Here is a 19,152-nt window from a genome sequence, read left to right as displayed (position 1 = left end):
TACATAAAAATTAATTTTATGTAATTTAAAGTTCAATTTTGATGTGTAGAGATTTTCTCTCACTTCAAAATGAATATAATGAAACAAAATTATATTTTTACGTTTTGTGTAGAGCTATTCACACTGCTATGCTCTCACTAGAGTAAAAATTTAGGAAAAACATGTCCAAAAATATTGATATTCTCTTATCTTTATTTGGAATGTAAAATCTACCGTACTGTGTGAGAGCATACACATGCTCGCATTGTAGATAGATAATCGCTTAAAAATCTATGGTAAAGTGTAAGAACTTTTTGTTCGCACTTTACATAGATACGATAATTATCAAGTATTGTAAGTGATTATCGTTTTGACATTTAAAAATGTCACTTATAGCTCTTGTAGGTATAACAATTTATAATGATAATCATTTTAATACTTGATTTAATTATAATTATAAATTATTGTAATGTGTTAAAGCTACAAGCTTGCACTTTAGATAAATCGATGCAATTTATATGTAATCCAATAGTATTGTTTTTTATTATTGTATTTTTGTTCAATCATTGTTTTTAATTATTTTAATTTCGTTCAATCATTGTTAGTTAAATTAATTTAATGTTTAAATTGATTTTGATTATGAAAGTGATCATTGACTTTGTTTTTACTAGCAAATTACTTTTGTGCATCACGGTGAAAGGACAAGAGTGGAGTTATGTGCATGAGTTGAAAGCTCGGAGAAATACATCTTGACTTTAATGTAAATCTTATGGCCACGAGTTCAGTGGTAATGCGACCAGAATTAAAGAGCGTTTATTTAAAGTCCCTGGCAATGTTGAAAAGTGCGGGGCACCACCAAAAGATATTCATGAAAAATTTGCCATGTATTCTCGCAAAGTAAAGTTGATTCTTGCAGCTAAACATAAAGATGATGTTTCTAAAGATATTCATGCGAATATTGAACCATCTGTATGCAATGAGGCAACAGAAGAGGTGTGTACCACTCAAGTAAACGATCAGAGTTCTCAATTGAACCCTCTTCATGGACATGCTTCTACATCAGGAGGAGTTCCTAGCACAAGCAAATCCGACAGAGCGTCATCCAATGGACAGACAATGCCTGAAGCATTAGGTAAACAATGGTTGCTTGAGTTGCATTTAAAATGGACACAAGCATTTGTTGTGTGTGGCATATCGTTCAATGCTATGCGCAATCCAATATTTCAAGATTCTTTGATGAGTACAACCAAAAAAGGATTTGTGCTTCCTGACTATAACAAGATGCGAACTGAATATCTTGATAAAGTCAAAGACAGTACTAAAGTGGCATTCTCAAACGCACAGTGCTAGAGTTTATTCCAGCATATGGATGTACCATAGCATTGGATGGATGGACTAACTGTCAGAAAAAACCTTTAATCAATGTAATGCTTATTAACCCTAGAGGGGCTATGTTCGTGGAAGCAATTGACAGCTCATTGAAAGAGAAGACTATCACCTACCTAGCAGGGGTGTATGAGTGTGCAATTGCAAAGGCAGGTGGACCAAAGAATGTGACTGCTATTGTCACAGATAATGCGGCCAACTACAAAGGAGCAGGAAGAGTTATTCAAGTCAAGTATCCGGAGATTTTTTGGGTACCATGTGCAACTCACACTTTAAATTTTCTTTTAAAAGATATTGGTAAAATGGCATGTGTGAAGCAAACTTTATTGGATGCAAATCATGTGGTGAAATTCATTAGAGAGCATCAATTTTCGTACGCTCCTTTTCGAACCAAGTCACCAAATAAAGCTTTGCAAATATTTTGCGCGACAAGGTTTGCTACGGCATACTATGTTCTTGTTGCTTTGCAAGAGTTGAAGCCTGCATTGATGGAAACCTTAGCAGACAGAAGATGGGATGGATGGCTCAGCAAGTATCCAAGTTATCAGGAATCAGCAGGTCGATGTGCGCAAATAGTAAACTCGCTAGTCTTTTGGCGTAATGTAGAAAGAATAGTAACTGTGTCAAAGCCATTTGTAGACCTTTTGAGAGCAGTTGACACAGATTCTTTTATTTTTGTTCGGGTCTACTGGTATATGTTAGAGGCTATACGCAAGCTAAGAGAAAATGTCAGTTTTGGTGCAAAGGATAAAGCTACCATGATTACAATTGTTAACAAGCATTGGGTGCAGTTGCATACACCATTGCATGGTGCGGCTTTTGTATTGGATCCTAAGTTTCAAATGCATTAGCAATCTGCCAACAAAGAAGTTATGTCCGACTTCAAAACAGTATGCTCCCAACTCTTAGGGCACGAAGATGGAAAATCAGCTTTTCATCAGCGAGTAGATTATGCCAACAGAACTGGTATGTTTCAGGATCCGTGGCATATAGATGCTTTTGGAAAAACAAGTGCACCTTTATGGTGGAAGGAGTATGGTGGAGAGAAAGTGGAGTTGCAACACATTGCAGTTAGAGTTTTATCAGTAGCTGCATCAAGTGGAAGTTGTGAGCGAAACTGGTCAGCATTCGACTCTGTGCACACTAAAAAGCGAAACAGACTTCATACTAAACGGGCTACTGATTTGGTGTATGTTTGTTGCAATATGAGACTTATTCATAAGCCTCAAAACATTGCAACTAGAGCCGCTCAAAAGCAATATGGAGTCTTCCAAACGCATGAAGCTATTTCTGCAGAAGTTGATGATGATGATGATATGGAATGGGAGATAGTTTCAGAATGCTCAGATATGGACGAAGTAGATGATATGGTTGCAGTTTTTGAAGATGGAGATGATGTGTGAGAGTACCATTGTAATACTTACTCAACAAGTTTTTGTATATGATGAAAGAAAGTGTTATCTCGCTGTCGTTCACATCAAAACCTCTCTCTCTCTCTCTCTCTCTCTCTCTCTCTCTCTCTCTCTCTCTCTCTCTCTCTCTCAGACACACATATTCACTCACACTCAAATATATACACAAATAAGAGATGTGGTCTCTTCAGTTGAAAATAATAAACTGCCGATAATATCTTGTCGAATAAAAATTACATAAAGTCGATGTAGGTTTGAAATTACAACAGGGTTTTGGGAAATTACTCAATCGAAAAGAGTTTGATATAATTTTGAGATTACAAAAAGCTTCTGAGTGACTTATGAGTTTGATAGATTTGCTATAAGTTCGTCTATGGTAAAGTTTGTAATTCCTAGCTCAGGGGATGGTTTAGCAACATCTTTATGTGAAGTGGTAGTATCATCTGGCAAAGGTCCATACAATGATTCATATCGTTGAAGCTTTGCTTGTGTATCACTTAACTCTATTTCAAGATCAAGAATCCGACCACGAAGCATGTCCGGTGTTTCTCCTTGGCTGGCAAGGTCTTGTCCTTGGCTGGCTAATTCAGTCAGTGTTTCTGACTCTTCAGGAAGTAAAACAATAGGATGCTTGCGAGGAGGCATTGGATTATTTGCATCGCGTGCTGCCACCTTTTCTGCAATGCGTCCATGTCCAACGCCAGCGGTGCTGAACGATCTGACCAATCCACTCTCTTCAGCAAAACATATCGAACATAGCATTGCTGGATAAAGTAAATTGCTACTTGGTTGTTGTTTGGTAGACATCTCTCTTGTCGTATAAACCTTTGCAGCAATACACGTGCCACTCCTTTATGTTGCAAATCAGAGAGCTTTAACGGAGCTGTATCTTTTGCATTGCCACTTATTTGAAATAGTTGATGGCGTACAAAGTGATTAGGGCAAAGCTTTTTGCACTCCTTAAGGGTTAATGGCTCGACCTGCAGCTCAGATTCATCTTCTTCAATGTTGGCAATAGTAGAAAGATTTGCTTGTCCACATCTAACTTGTTCTTCTTTAAAAATTTCCTGAGCTTCAGTGTGGTTGAGTTCTTCTTCCATATCTGCATATCAAGTGAACATGTCATTACTTTTAAATACCCATTCAATTAATTTGACACTGGACAGTATATCGAATGACAAACATAGAATTTTTGTTCAATTAAACATACAATTAAATCTGACACCAAAAGTAAAACAATGATGAAATCATGAGAGTGTGTTTTCATTAATCATCAACTGGTCGTAAGCCAGATGTCATTACAATGTTGTAAACCACTCTATGGGCACCATTTAAACATAAGGAGAGATCAAAAGCATTAGGCCGGGTTTTGGGGTGAACTTGCTTGCCGCTTTCAAGATGAGCAAGTACATTACTCAAAAAATGTATCTTGCTTTGTTCTTGGGGCTCTGGTAAGCACTTCAAAATGTGTTTACATGTATGACACATGGAATAAATATCCATAGCTTTGGTCCAGGAGGGAGGATTACTAGATATACATTCGGGGGTTGCCCATGGATAATCTCTCTCATATTGTTTTATAGTTTCTATCTGCATATCGCGTAGAGGAGGAAAACCGGCTATCGTATTTGTTTTGGTGCATGAACCCCAATCCACAATGCCGGCGTAAACACTTTTTTTGCCAAAATGCAACATCATATCGCGAGAGTGTAGATCATTGTGGAGGTAGTTATGCATATGTATATACTTCAGAGTTTGGAGGAGAGCATTGATGATCTGCAAAATATTCTCTTGGAATAGCTCTATTGTTCCTGCAGTGAGTACGTAATGACAGGGTGGCTGCCGTCTGCAGTGCATTCTTTTATCCATTGCTCCACATGGCCGCCATTCCAAAATCGTGAAATGAGCATACATTGCTCCACGTGGCACACCATGGCAAGAGGGTAGATAATACCACGATGTGAAATATCCAAAATTGTTGCTTCGTCTTTGACCTGTTGCTCCATGGTGGGCCCATGTAAGTGTACTTTGAACACTTTTGCAGCATACACTTGATCTTTGAAAGAGGGATGTGTGACACCCACACGCTTCACATGTGCCCATCTTCCCTCTCCCAGTTGTGGAGCTTAGATATTGAAGACGGATGTGTCGGGTAAAAGGTGTAAAATAGGTGGTAGCTAAGAGAGGTCTAATGCAGCAATGGATGACGCTGCAAGCTCTGTTCTAAGAAGGATTTCCGGTTCAACAGAAGCTTCGGAAGAGCTGGCTTCTACTCTTGCACGCTTTGCTGCTCTTTCTAACTTTTCCTTGCTCTTGAACTCCGTATAAAGCTGTTGCACAAGATGTATGCGCCCAGCTATGTTTGGCAAGGAAGTAATTGCAGGATATTTCAGTTCTTGAAAGGTTTTCATGATCTGTCCAATGGTTTGTTTGACCATGTTTACTAAAGCACCTGATGTCAGGAGGGCTATGTCAAAAATAGCTGGTGCAAACTCTGCCTCGAGCTGCTCAAACACAGACTTGGTCAGAGTCTCTGTAAGCTGATAAACATGCTCCGGAGCGGCAGGGTTTAAACAACGCCTAATCTCTGCCTTTGACATGTAATGAAAGTGTCTCACAATCACTTTGGAGACAAACTTTCGTTGATGTTTCGCGTGCTTCGTGTCTGCCATATTTGTATGACAAAATTATAAATTAAGAATCTTACGAAAAAATTGTACACCATAGTAATATAGTTATTATATAATGAGTATTAACCCTATATATATTAAATGATGATACAAATTTATTAAACAATATTAAATTATTGCAAATTAAAGAGAAAATCTTATGATTACAAACCACATTGTGCGAATCGACCATGAAAATTAAATTAGAGAGAGGGAGAGAAAGAGGTCAGGAGTGTGAGATGCTCTCAGCACAAGAACTGGACCCTGCTATGTGCAGAAGTGTGAGATGATGAAAGAAATCACATCTAAAGGATTGGAAAATCGTACATGTGAACAACTCAGCTAGTGTGAGATATTCTCAGCACAAGTCCTGGATGCTGTTGTAAAATAGATTCATAGTTTTTATCAATCTAATCCCTGATAAAGTGTGTGGAACTCACAACACAACTATCAGCGGATAAATTAACAATTGCAGATGTAAGTTACCTATCGTATGTGTTTACGTCCAAAACAACACCAAGTTATTTAATGATGAAAAATGATGTTCCTTTGGAATATGAAACACACGAGTAACCAGTATGTCACATTAAGATGAAGAGGGCATGAAAATGTGCATCTCTTCACTCTTAATATAACGAGTGGTAACGCTTGTGTTTCTATGTAACACATATGATAGAAAAACTTAATCTAAAATTGTAAATTTTATAAGCTATTTCTAATGGAGTGTGTGGAACGCACAACACAACCATCAGCAACAAACAACTCAACAATCTCAAATGTAAATCAATTGTTGTATATATCTACGTTTAGAGTAACACCAAGTCATCTGCTGATGAACAATGATGTTACTACAGAAATAGAAGCACGAAAATAACGAAAGTCACATTAAGATGAAGAGGACATAAAGTATGCATCTCTGCACTCTTAAAATGACGAACGTTAATCTTTGTGCTTCTATGTAGAATAATCAACAATGATTTATTTTAAGATTGTAAATTTTATAGGCCACTCTGAAGTGAGAGGTGTAGCATCATGACTACTACACTCCACGAGTCGACCTCTAATCCTAACTCATCTCTATGGTGAGAGATATACTACTACACCATACGAGTGAGAATTTAAATTTACCCTAAGCCTTCCCTAGAGTGAGTCATATGACTACACACCACGGGAAAGGAGACTATATTCTACACACTTCTGGAGTGAGCCATATGGAGCCACACCATGAAGTGGCCTACGAGCTGCAAGCCAACTTTGTGGTGAGAGTCGAAACTACTGCACCACACAAGTCTGGCACAACACAAAAAAAAAAGTTAGTATTTACTGAAAACTAAAAAAATATACCTGAAAACCGCTGTAAACCGACGGGGTCGTCGCTAACTGCTTATGTCTCAAAAGCTCCAAGCTCAGCAAACGCCCAAAAAGTCCAGAATGCTTTTCGATCGAATACGGCGACGGTTGTATATATATAGACTTTTTCGATCGAGATAGTTTTTGATCGAAAAATATCTCGATCGAAAACTGTTTTATACGAGTATTCGGGTATTATTTGAAAATACGGCGTATATTGATGTTTTATACGTATAATTTTTGTTATACGGGCGCATAAATGCAACGCAGGATAGAAATAGGGAAAGAGGGAAAGAGAGAGAGAGACATAGGGAAAGGGGGAGAGAGAGAGAGAGAGAGAGAGAGAGAGAGAGAGAGAGAGAGAGAGAGAGAGAGAGAGGGAGAGAAATAGGAAAAGATAGAGAGGGGTAGAAAAAGAGAGGGAAAGAGAGGAGAGAAATAGGGAAAGAGAGAGAATAGAGAGAGAGAGAGAGAGAGTAGATAGAAAGGAGAGAAATAGAGTAAGAGAGAGAGAGAGAGGGAAAGAGAGAGAGAGAGAGAGAGAGAGAGAGAGAGAGAGAGAGAGAGATGGGGAAAGAGGGAGAGATAGAGAGGGATAGAAAGAAGTTAAGGAGATGAAAATTGAGCAAGGGGTTTCACTTGTAAAACAAGTTGGTCTGTGTTTTGCAATAACGGGATGAAACGGCTACCTCAGTTTGTGAGGGCCAATCCAAGACATGTTGGATCTCCCTAGGGTCGCTCTTGTGGGCGTACGCGAAGACTTCCATGCCTTCATAGAAGATGTTGTCCATGTTTGGTTTCTCATCTCTGAGAGTGCTTGCTTTACATGGAGGCGCAAGCATGACTCTGGAATGGAGCATCCGCTTCATAGTTCAACTACACAATCGAGAGAGAGAGAGAGAGAGAGAGAGAGAGAGAGAGAGAGAGAGAGAGAGAGAGAGAGAGAGAGAGACTCGGTGAGAGAAATGGAGTTACTTATTGCATTACATTAGAATTATAATGTTACGGTCAGTTGATCACTTAGACGTTGATCACTTAGACCATAACTTTTTATCTCTACTCAAAACGATGGATACATTACGCATATGTATATATATTTGTGTGTACATATAAATTTGTTTATGCATGCATGTAGGCACTAAGTACGGGAGCATAGCACTCGAAGATAGACGCTTCCTCTTGGGTATAGTCCTTTTTTAATCGTGGCGCTGCAGTCATTGATCCACTCATGCATGGATTACCGCAATGTACCTTTGGGTTTTACCACGATTGAAACTGTGATGATATCTAAAGAGGTCAGTTGACCTTTGGCACTACTAGCCTCTACTTAGGTCTACTAGTATGTATATGTATCTACGTGTTTGTGTGCTAATATATATATTTGTCTATACATATATATTTATTTATGCATGTATGTAGGCACTAAGTACCGGAGCATAGCACCGGAAGGTTAAACGCTTCCTCTTGGGTATAGTCTTTTTTTATTCGTGGCGTTGTGGTCATTAATCCACTCATGCATGGATTACCGCAATAAACCTTTGGTTTTACCATGGTTGAAACTGTAATGATATCTAAAGAGGTGCAGTTGACCTTTGGCACTACTAGCCTCTACTTAGGTCTACTAGTATGTATATGTATCTACGTGTTTCTGTGCTAATATACTTGTGTATGTATTTATAGATGAGTGAGCATGGTGAAAAGCTTAATCTTATATTGCTCTTTGTAATGTAGATGTCTAACGAGAGAGCGACTGGTGGGAAGCAGCCAACTGACTCTTCTTTTGGTTGGTTCACATCCCAGGTGGGCTCCCACCCGGGGTGGACATCGCCTCCAGTGGACCCGAGTCTTGAGTCGGTGAGAACAAACAAAGAAATAAAAAATGTTTCTAGCTAGTTAGCCCTAAACCATGAGTGTCATAGGTTTATTTTTGTTATTTGCAGGCATGGCTATCCTACACCTACCCTTCTCAGGTTCCTCCACCGGTTGTAGATCCAGACCTACAACGGGCTCTCTCTTTACGAGACCAGTACCTCCGAGAGACAAAGAATTTTTTTGGTCCCTACACTCCACAGCAGCTTGCGACCTACGATATTTTTTCGTAGACTACACCATGGGAGAGTCAGGGAGGGACTTCTTGTCTACAGAGCCTCGCACCGACGGCACCTCAGTCTACGGCCCCTTCTTATCGTCCTACTCCCCTTCCATCGCAGGGTCCCACTCCCATCGCATCACAGGATCCTACGCCACTCCATTCCACTCTTGCTTCACCAGAACACCGTCAATGAACTTCCTCTAGCAGCGCGCGTCGACGCTTGTCTCAGAGCAGCAGCGCCATGAGAGACGGAGCAACAACAAATCTTGTGGTTTTGCCTGTTTTGGTAGTGGCGGGGGAACGGAGTCGCCACTTTCAGAGCGTGTCGCCCCTGACGCAAGGACGAGGATACTAATGCACTCGTACCAGACACGCATGGGCGCTACTATAAGGTTAAATATAGCGGGGAGGTGGACTTGGACACAGCACAGGGCAGGGCATTTCGACACCATCTACAATTTTTTATACATTCAACGTATAAGAACTGTTTTATAAAGTCTAGAGACCAACTGTCCGATCATGCGCGGTATATTGAGGACGCTCTGTTAGCTAAATTTCCAAATGTCCCCGATCAACGTTTTTCACAACAGTGGTTGGAGGGCTACATAAAGACATTTTTTGAAAAACAAGCAGTCCAGTGTGCGACGCGCAACAGCCAACCAGATCAAAGATCCGGATAGGAGTTATCACGGTGGCAACATGGTAGACGCGGAGTGGGAGTGGGCAATTCAAGAGAAGAGTGATCAAGCTGCAAGACAAACTCCCACGTACTATGGCTCAGGAGGCAAGGGGAGCTTGGAAAGATAAATATGTAAGATTGATTAATTTATAACGTCGATCGGTGATTATAAAGAGTGTAGTTGATGATTTGGTATTGTTATTGCTAGATTAGAAAAATATCACTCTCTCTCTCTCGACCAACCATAGAGATGGTCAAGTATCGGGAGCGACATATAAAATTTGATACTTAGCGATGGTTGTTCGAAAACAACCACATCTGCCAAATAGAAAGTGGGCTTGCCTATATCTAGAAGAGGCTTGCAAGATGGTGAAAAGCAGAGAGACCAGAGAGATAGCGAGAGAGGTATTCATCAAAACTGCTCGCAGCTGATTCGACTTGTGAGGAAGAGAGAAAATGGTTCACGAAAAGCACAGATCCGCTCAAAAAGGGAAGCCATTGCATGTTTGCAGCAAATCGAAAGTAAGTAGAGAGAGAGAGAGACTCACTGATGTGTTCCTCACACCCAAACAGGCACTTTACCTCAACGATATTGTTCTTTCGTCAGGATGGAGTTGTCATGGCCAAAATTGGAGGTGCAGAAATCGGTGCTTGAGGCAACGCATTTTGCAGAGAAGCTGGGTGGGAGTGAAGCACGCTTGGAGGCAGTCATAGCATGCAAAGCTGCCAGAACATGTGGTCGCTTGGGGAGGGTAGCTTGCGGTAGCCCCATTTGAAGCGCACAGCAGTGTCGACAGGTCTTTCACATGTTGCTCTTTCCACTTGCTGCCCCTTGTGGCCCCCGTTGCTTCCGCTCGGCCTTCCCGCCCCCGCCTCGTGAGAGGGAGAGCAGCACACCTGGAATGGAAGAAGCTTGTAGCTCCGACCATGATGTGGTTGTCTCCACGGAGTGGGCAAGGCTCATCCATCTGGGTGCATGGGAAAAGATCCACGTGGATGGAACCTCCAGCCTTTAGATTCTCTTCGTCTCTCTCTCTCTCTCTCACACATACACACACACATAGAACATAGTTGTTGAATCCTTGTGAATGCATGTGCAAAAGCCAGCACCAAAACGTCGTCACGAGGTTGAACGTCTGGCTGCGTCTTCACCTCTCGTCGAGCCTCTTTGCTTCTCGTTGCCCATTTAACGATTGCAAACCGATGCCTTGACCAGCAGATACCTCTTCTTGGACCGCCTGGCAGTCGAAATTTCTGCCCGCTTCATGAAGAAGGCTTCTAGAGACAGACGCTGGCACTGCCTTCACTCCGATTGGGGGGAGAGAGAGAGAGAGAGAGAGAGAGAGAGTCACATAGACTATAAAGAGGGTGAAAAATAAAACTTTCCAAAATTTCAAAGGTACTTCATTGCACACAGACTTTAAATTAAACTCCAGCCGCATACACCCTCCCTCCCTTTCCACAGACAAACTTCCTTCGCATACACCCTTCCTTTCTACCAAAAGATAGTGCTAATAAAGTATTTACACTTCGCATAATGCAAAAGTCAAGCTGTCCAAAACATGGCGGTCAGTTTGGGCAGCTTGTGAGCGGCAAGGCCTTACCCATTGTCAACAATTGAGCAAAATGAGCTGAAATAGCCAAGACACTATACATGTAAACACATGAGTTGCAACTGTTGTCAAACATTTGGAGAAGGAAACCTCATTAGGTAAACATAGAGAACAACTTCAAATTCATTGGATGATGTAAAATCATGCCATATTTGGACACGCAAGGATTTCCTTCTAGATTTTTTGAGTTTTGATCAATCACTACGATGTCAACTTGCACTTGAGGTTTAACTTTGGTTGGGTATAGCCAATCTGGTGCTCATTTCCTAGCGAGTATGTTTTCATTCACTTTTAAGAAACCATATGGTGGGAATCACTTCCATGTTTAGAGACCCATGTAGGCGCTCTTGACCACCTTGCCCACCCCCTTTTGACATGGGCGAAAAGGTCAATAACAATAGCTACATAAATGGTGGTCTAAACTTGGAATACTCTACTTATTGAGCTTCAGTGCTCTGATTGCACCCATGCTTGGACGAGGCTCTTAACCTCCCAAGTCTCTTGTGAGTGGCTAATGTGTTCACACCCCTATAGTGCTTGGCCAATTTTCTTGGTGGTTTGGGTTCTCGTTTATGCCTCATTTCACCCAGAATGTTGCCTTTTGCCCCTAGCCTCCACATGCTCACATGCACATATTGTGAAGTTCGACTAGTCGGTGTGGTGTGTAAACAGTCTTAGGACCTACATAACATAGGTCCGTTTGTCAATCATGTTGGAATAGATGGACATAAGACTTGACAGTTATTATAGGATTTTTGGAAACTTCGTCGAAGATAAAAGAACTCAAGTACACTTTGAGAGTTGAGGATTTGGGAATTAACACTCTTGAGCCCTTGTACATCTAAAAGTTTAAGGTAACTTTTGTTGTAGCAATAACTATGGTTTTTGTACTTGAAATGAGTTGGATGTGTTCAGACAGCTATTCTAAGTTGGTACTTAGAGTTAGAGATGTCAGATTCAAAGACTTCAAATAGCACTTCAAAGTACTGGGATACAGAACTGGAAAATGAAATTACAAGACACTGTGATATAAAAAATAACTGTATTATTTTCTAATAAGGCTTTGATCCTCAAATCCTAAACACCCCTAGCACTTTGCATCTGAATGAGCATCTCTTTCATTTGCTGTCAAATATCAATCATGCATTTGTATGTTGGCTTACTACCTAACAACATTTTCACTTGAAGCCCAGTGACTTAAGATCTATTGTGGTCAATTCTTTAGCGGCTGGGTTAACCACTCTGTCATCATTGGTGAGATCCCTCTAGGGAATTCTTTTCAGTACTTGGACACATATAGAATATGCAGGTGATTGACAAACTGCTTGGTTGTGATAATTGGCTAACTTCCAGTCTGCAGCCATCCTTCTTGCTTCGACATACAACATCTCGAATCTCTCCAGATCCGAGTAGAATGAGTCATCCTCCAAAAATTAATGGATCTGAAGATTCTTATCTTTTCGTAGTATTTTGATTAATGTCAGTAGCTCAGTAGAATGATTATGGTTAGAATTATAGTCAGTGTCTAATAAGACAACTTTCCCTTTATTCTGACTATGATCTGCATGGCCTCCATGTCCTCCAACCTGTTGAGGGGGTTTCGGGGTTTCTCCAGTCGGTGGGGTGTGGTCTTCAAGTGGCTTTTCTGAAGCCTGATTTGGAGGTTTTCACCCAATTACTGAACCACCCACGACTGAACCAGTGTTGAGGCCACCCGGTCCGTCCTCATCATGATCGTCATCATCATTAGTTTTCTTCTAAGTTTCCTGATCCTGGGTTTTATCATCATCGTCATCTTCCTCTTCATAGTCCTCATCTTGATTTTTTTCTGATTGTCAAGACCGAAAGCAAAGTTGCCTAATCTAAACTGTTTTGAAAAGTTCCATGAGGGCTTCATTGGCTAGTGTTGTAGTGTACTGACCTACTTTCTCTCGGAGCTTGGACTGAGCTAAGTCACATTGTTAGATCCCCAATTTTTGGGTCTCTTCTAAAAATAAGAAAAATAGCTTTCAATATCTACTTTGCCAAATTTTGACTTAAGATGCTTGATTGACAGTGTTGGAAGGTTCTAAAGTAAAAAGCAGGTTCGTTTCCATGTTCCAGTAGGTTAGACGGACATTTGGTTCAGTTTTGGAAAAATCCATTATTTTTAGCTTTTTCATGTTCTTTTATGCTTTTAGGTGTTTTTTTGCAAAAAAACAAGATCGGATCCTTGATCTACGTGTTCCAAGGAACCTATGGTCCAATTTTGTAAAAATCTGATTTTTGAGTGCTTTTCACGCTATTTATAGCTTTTCATGATTTTTAGTGCTTTTTAGTGAAAAGTGAGTCCGCTTTCTTATTCTAGTAGACGAGAGGAACCCGTGGTTCAATTTTAGAAAATTTTGCTTTTTTTGTTTTTTACGCTATTTTTAGCTTTTCGTTCTTTTCGGCGTTTTTGAAAAGCAATGTGCTTTTTATCATGATCTAAATGTAAAAATAGTAATTTTAGTCTTTGTCGGATTTAAAAATGATCACCCGGAGCAAAAATGAGACCAGACGGGATTTTTACAGGAAATATTTTTATAAAAAGCGATATCGTAAATACGCTGGGGCAGTACGGGAAGGTCATAATTATGTCAGGATATTACGGTGTGGCATAGTCTAGCTACAGTTTCCATTAGTTGGCCAGATACTGCTCATATGGCCAATTTTGCTGTAAAAATTAAATGGTAAGTGGGAGAGTTGACCACCAAAAGCTATGCCATGTTTTTTGAAAAGACTGGAACTTTTTCCCAAAAGTTAGGGGCTATTCCTAGCTGAAAACTAGGTTATGCAGGATTGTTCATGCTTCATCCAAGTAGCGTGGAGAGCTCACCCATGTGATGTGTTTGGATTATAGTTTATGGCTTTGGATTTGGATCATGAAGTGATCAAGATGGTTTATGGTAAACGTGTAAGGGTAGAGACCCTGTACAGTCTAGCTGCTTGGAAAAGATTGTTTGTGCATATGGAAAGAGCTATTGTGATTGGACTCATGTGTTATGTTTCTCATGGCAGCGTCGCTACAAGACTAGGATCACCTACATCGCTTAGTCTTAGACTAAAGGGTCGTTGACCTGGGGCTTTGCTGGATCGGGGGTGTTGCCTAGGTCTTCTTCTTTTTTGTGTAGGCTCATCTACACGGTTAGTGCGTCGGGGGTTGAATGACCTACACGGCTAACGCGTCGGGGATTTTACCTTGGCTTTGTCTAAACACCCGGTGCTAGGCATTGAAAAGGCGTGGAGCCTAAACTGGTATGGTTGGTGTTAATACCCTACCACTTGCTGGTACTTGGGATCCTTTCAGAGCTCGAGTTTATGGAGGAAGGCAAAGCGACCTTAGCTTATGTCTGGCTCAGGTAGGTTGGAGGTGTTCTGGCTCGCACCCGGTGAAGTGAAATTCTCTCTATTCGTAGTAGAGCGGAAGTGGATGGGTGGACCGGTCGATCCCTACACAGGGTCTGATGCTCTGCTAGTTATTTTGTCATAAACTTTTTGATGTTATGGTATACCCAGATTTTGTCATTGCATTAATATATGGTTTCCTGTTTCATTTAGATGGGGAATTTAAAGATCCACTGTTGTCATTTTCTCATGTCTTTGTGCACTCTATTTCACCCTCCACTATATTCTCTCTCTCTCTCTCTCTCCGCAACGCGGTGTACACATATATTCACCCTCCACAATGTTATATTTTCCTTGAGTACGCTTTCGTTCATAACTCCCATTCAGGGGTAGCACTAGTCGCTAGCTACCTCTGGATGTAGATCGGCTCATGGCTTAAACTCCATGCTTGGTCGGGTGCTGAGAACTCGTTCCCTATGCAAATGCTTCCACAACTCTGATGTACATTGAAAATTGTATAAAGGTGTAAATTGTATATTTTGTGCATAGACCCCGAGGGGAGGGGTATCTCTCACACATTGAGAATCAAATCCCTATTATTGTCCACAATCTACACCAGACGGTGATAAATGTACTTTTGGAAGATGGCCTCTTTCATCAATTGATATGTCTTGTGCAGGTCCTTATAGTCTACTCTTTTATCCTCGAGAAGTGTTTGGAAGCGATCAACATCTCGTTGTGCTTCCTCTCTTGATTCCATCATTATTCTATTTTCCTAAACGAGCTTGTGGATCTTCTTTTCAAGTCCCTCTATCTCTCTTGCCTTCTATTGTTCCCTTATCTATAGAGCTAGAGTTTTTGATGACCAGCCAGCATTCTCCTGCCTAGCTTCTTCAACTCGGCATGGGTCTGTTGAATTTTTTCCTGAAGTCTTGTTGTATCAGCACTAGAGGTAGATGCCTGAGCTTCCATCATCTGACCAATGAAATTCACAATGGTATTTTATCCAGATTGGATGGTCGCAACACACCCTTGAGTGATGACCTCTAGGTCAATCTGGTCTGTCTCATAGAGAGTCATTGGAAAAGCATATGGTAAAGCACTCCGATTTGGTTTCTTTATGACCAACGTGTTGTCTATAGCCTCTGTAAACGGTCCAACTTTACCATTGCTAAATTAATGATTTTTGGTGTAGTGAGCCGCTGCCAAATACTTTGTTGCCTTCTTCAGTTCTGATGGCTGCTTGTTGCTCCGTTGTGATGCTTGTTTATTCAACATGTTTCTCCTATTCAGTGGTGGTTTGTACCATAGTGGTGTCAGTGCTAGCTGGCTTTTGGATTTTTGCCTTGATTCCTTTGACCAATTCATCTATCCTTGGCTTCTTAGCTGGAGATCTAGTGGGTGTGTCAGTGAGAAACCATTTTCTCCCAACCAACTCTTTTCCTTTTCCTTTGTCATCAGATATCTTTATTGTATCAACTTTTGCCTGTGAACCAATCCTATCAACCCTATCCTCATCAGATGATTCCGCACTAATCTTGGTTGCTTGGGAAGTAGAGACTTTATCCCAGATTGTGTGAACAACCATAAGTATAGGTAGCCAATCTGCACAATACACAAATTGCCAGACATACCAAACCTTAAGGTGGGAACCCGACCCAAGCTTAAGGTGCTTGACGTGCTTGATAACTAAGGTGCTTGATGACTGAGATGCTTGAGGTGCTTGTCATGCTTGAGATGCTAGGGTTGTACTTGAGGTAGGAGCCCGGCCCAAGCTTGAGGGGCTTAAGGGCCAAGCTTGTGGTGGGAACCGGGTCCAAAGTTGAGTGGCTTGAGGTGTGCAAAAGTCAACACTAATCCCTACAAGGAGGGGGCAAGCCCTACAAGAGGGAGGATGAGAGAGAACACTCACACACTCACTCAAGGCAAGCTTGGTACAAAGAAAACAAAAGGGACACTTGTCAAATTCCTCCTCATGTTGCCCTCATGGTGTGCCTAAAGCCTATTGGTTGGCCACCCAAGGGGTCCAATGATAATTTATAATATTTAATTAATTGTTTTAACATTTACCAAGCCCTCTCTCTCAAAGGGGAAAGGGGGACTCTTGTCCCAAGGCTACCCTTGTTGCTTGGTATGACTCTTGCTTGTGATTGGCTAGGCCTGGAGGGGTCCAATGAGCTTCAAGCATGAGCTACAAGGGGGGGTCAACCAAAGCAAGTAGGGGGCCTGCTTATGGGGTATACTCTCCCACACACACTCTCATTGTGTGAAGTGCAAAGTGCAAGATCTCCCTCTCCTTATCCAAGCAAGTAGATAGGTTGAGAGCCTACACCAACACTTGGCTATGGAATGCAAATCCAACCAAGGGCCATACTTCAATGCTTAAGCTCTCCATCTTCTCCATCTTCATTGCTATGCTATTATGTATGCTAGCAAGAAGAGTGATGATAAGTGAGGAACTAGTTCTTTCTCCTATGAAATGTTTCTTCTTCCTCTTCCCTACCCTCATTCCCTACTAGCTCTCTCCACCTTCGAAGGTGTTTGAGGTCTTGGGACTGAGGCTTGGGATAGTTAATGCTTTCCACAAAGTTAATGTTATGTCCGTGATGCATGAAGATTTCCATTTTCATTGCATCACCTAGGTCACAAAGGTTGTATTGTAACAAGTCTCTCTTGATGGGAGAAATCATAATACAAATGCCTATTGGAGGGGGGACCGGTTCCACATAAATCCGATCCTCAATTGTTGTCATGTTCTCTAAATTCTCTCTCTTCCAAAAGTATGTTCATGCCAAGTTAACTAAATACTATGTTTATGTTGCTAACTTCAATTATGTTCACGCTATGCTCACAAAGTAATTTCTCAAAAGTACCCTCTCTAATTTTCGCTACTCTCAAGTTAATAGTCCAATTCCATTACATTGGTATCAAAGCATTTGGTTCTCTTTTCTTGCTTAAGAAGAGAGGTCCTTAAGTAGCCTATAAATGGTTGATTTTGTTAATTATATTAGGGTAAGTGAAACTAGGATCTATTATCGGTTTTGTTGAGCCCACTATGTGGGATATGGTGCACACCTCGCGAGATTTGGACTTAATAATGGAGTCTTTTTAGACTTGCCTACGGCTTTACCATTATTGAGCCATAAGAAGTCCGAAAGGAGATAGCCCTTGGCAACTCTGCTATGTTAGACTTACTCCACTACTCTCTATAATTAACCACTTTGAATTGTGGGTGTAGATACTTAAGAGCCCATTTTCAAAGGCTAAAAAGAGTGGCAACTAAGGTTTTGAACTAGTCGAAGGCACAATTGTCTATAAATAGTGTGAGATTGACTTGTGGATTGAATTGCTTCATTTTTTGTAGATTGAATGAGACAAGATACATATCCACATCATACACATACATGCTATGGATGGTGCGAGCAATGGGTGGAGAAACTACCATGTGTGGTATACAGTTGGATGTAGGCAGAGATCGATAAAAGGGTGGGGAGGAAGTCCTGGTACAATGTGCTCGTTGCACTAATGTCACAGCTTTTACATCCAGTACGTGTTCTCAGATTGTTCTCTTGTTGGTCAAAAAGTATTGTGTTCATAAATTTGTTTTCTCATTGGTGTCATGTCTATAGGAAAAATACACGCTTGCCTTGAAAAAAATTGTGGCAGAGAAGAATAGTATGCTTCCGGCCAGTTTCAAGCTAGATTAAAAAAAACCTTCTTTGAGGCAGACATGCAGTCTAAAAAGCTAAACAGATATGCGTTGGCGATTGTTGACCCTGCATTGGGAGATGAATGGTGGAGGTGCGTTGGTCTTGGATCTCACTCAAAGCTATGACAAATACTGAAATTGCACGTTTTCATTGACCTCGTTGGACTTTTGTATAGGACATAGCGTGCAATCAAGTGGACCAATCAGCCAAACTTGATAACAGAGGAAAGATTGTATGGGTTGGCATGTGGAATTCTTCCCTCAGACAAAAGGACATTCATCCTATGTGTGATGGCCTTTGGTGATCTAGAAAAGAGTTTGGACATTCCTCAGATTGGTCGGTTCAATTGGTTGCCTAGTTTTTGGACAATTCAGTCTTGTGATAGATCATGTCAATATCATTTTTACGTTGTCACAAGAGAATCTACCGTTTTTTGAGAGTGGTTGAGGATCGAAGTTTTTTGGTCTTCCATTATTGGAGAGGCAGAGAATGTATACTGTTGTACCCACAATATACATTTACAATCGATGCCTGGATTGGACCTGGAGTCGTTCATCGAGGATGCTAAGTTGACACATAAGGGAAATACCTTTTCTTATGAGCTAGTTGTAATGAAAAAGGGAACTCAATCTGAGTCAAGCAAAGCATTGGCAGATGCAGGAAAAAGGTGTCTTTGCAGGTATACACAGTAGACAATTGCAGTGAAAACAATAATTGAAATTTAACGCTAATAATACACTTTCTTGTGCTAGATGGTTGTGGATATGCAAGTTTTACATAAAAGGGGTCAAGACCTTATAAGCAATGTTTGAAATTGAAAAATTAGAGCATATTTTTAACCCAATGTAGATAGCATGCAACTTTGGGAGCAAAGTCTACCAAGATTTTCCCTGGTT

Source organism: Adiantum capillus-veneris, chromosome 4 (genome assembly GCF_014529385.1).
Source record: "Adiantum capillus-veneris isolate H3 chromosome 4, ASM1452938v2, whole genome shotgun sequence".
In the NCBI taxonomy this organism is placed as follows: domain Eukaryota; kingdom Viridiplantae; phylum Streptophyta; class Polypodiopsida; order Polypodiales; family Pteridaceae; genus Adiantum; species Adiantum capillus-veneris.
Note: the sequence above shows the minus strand (reverse complement) of the source record.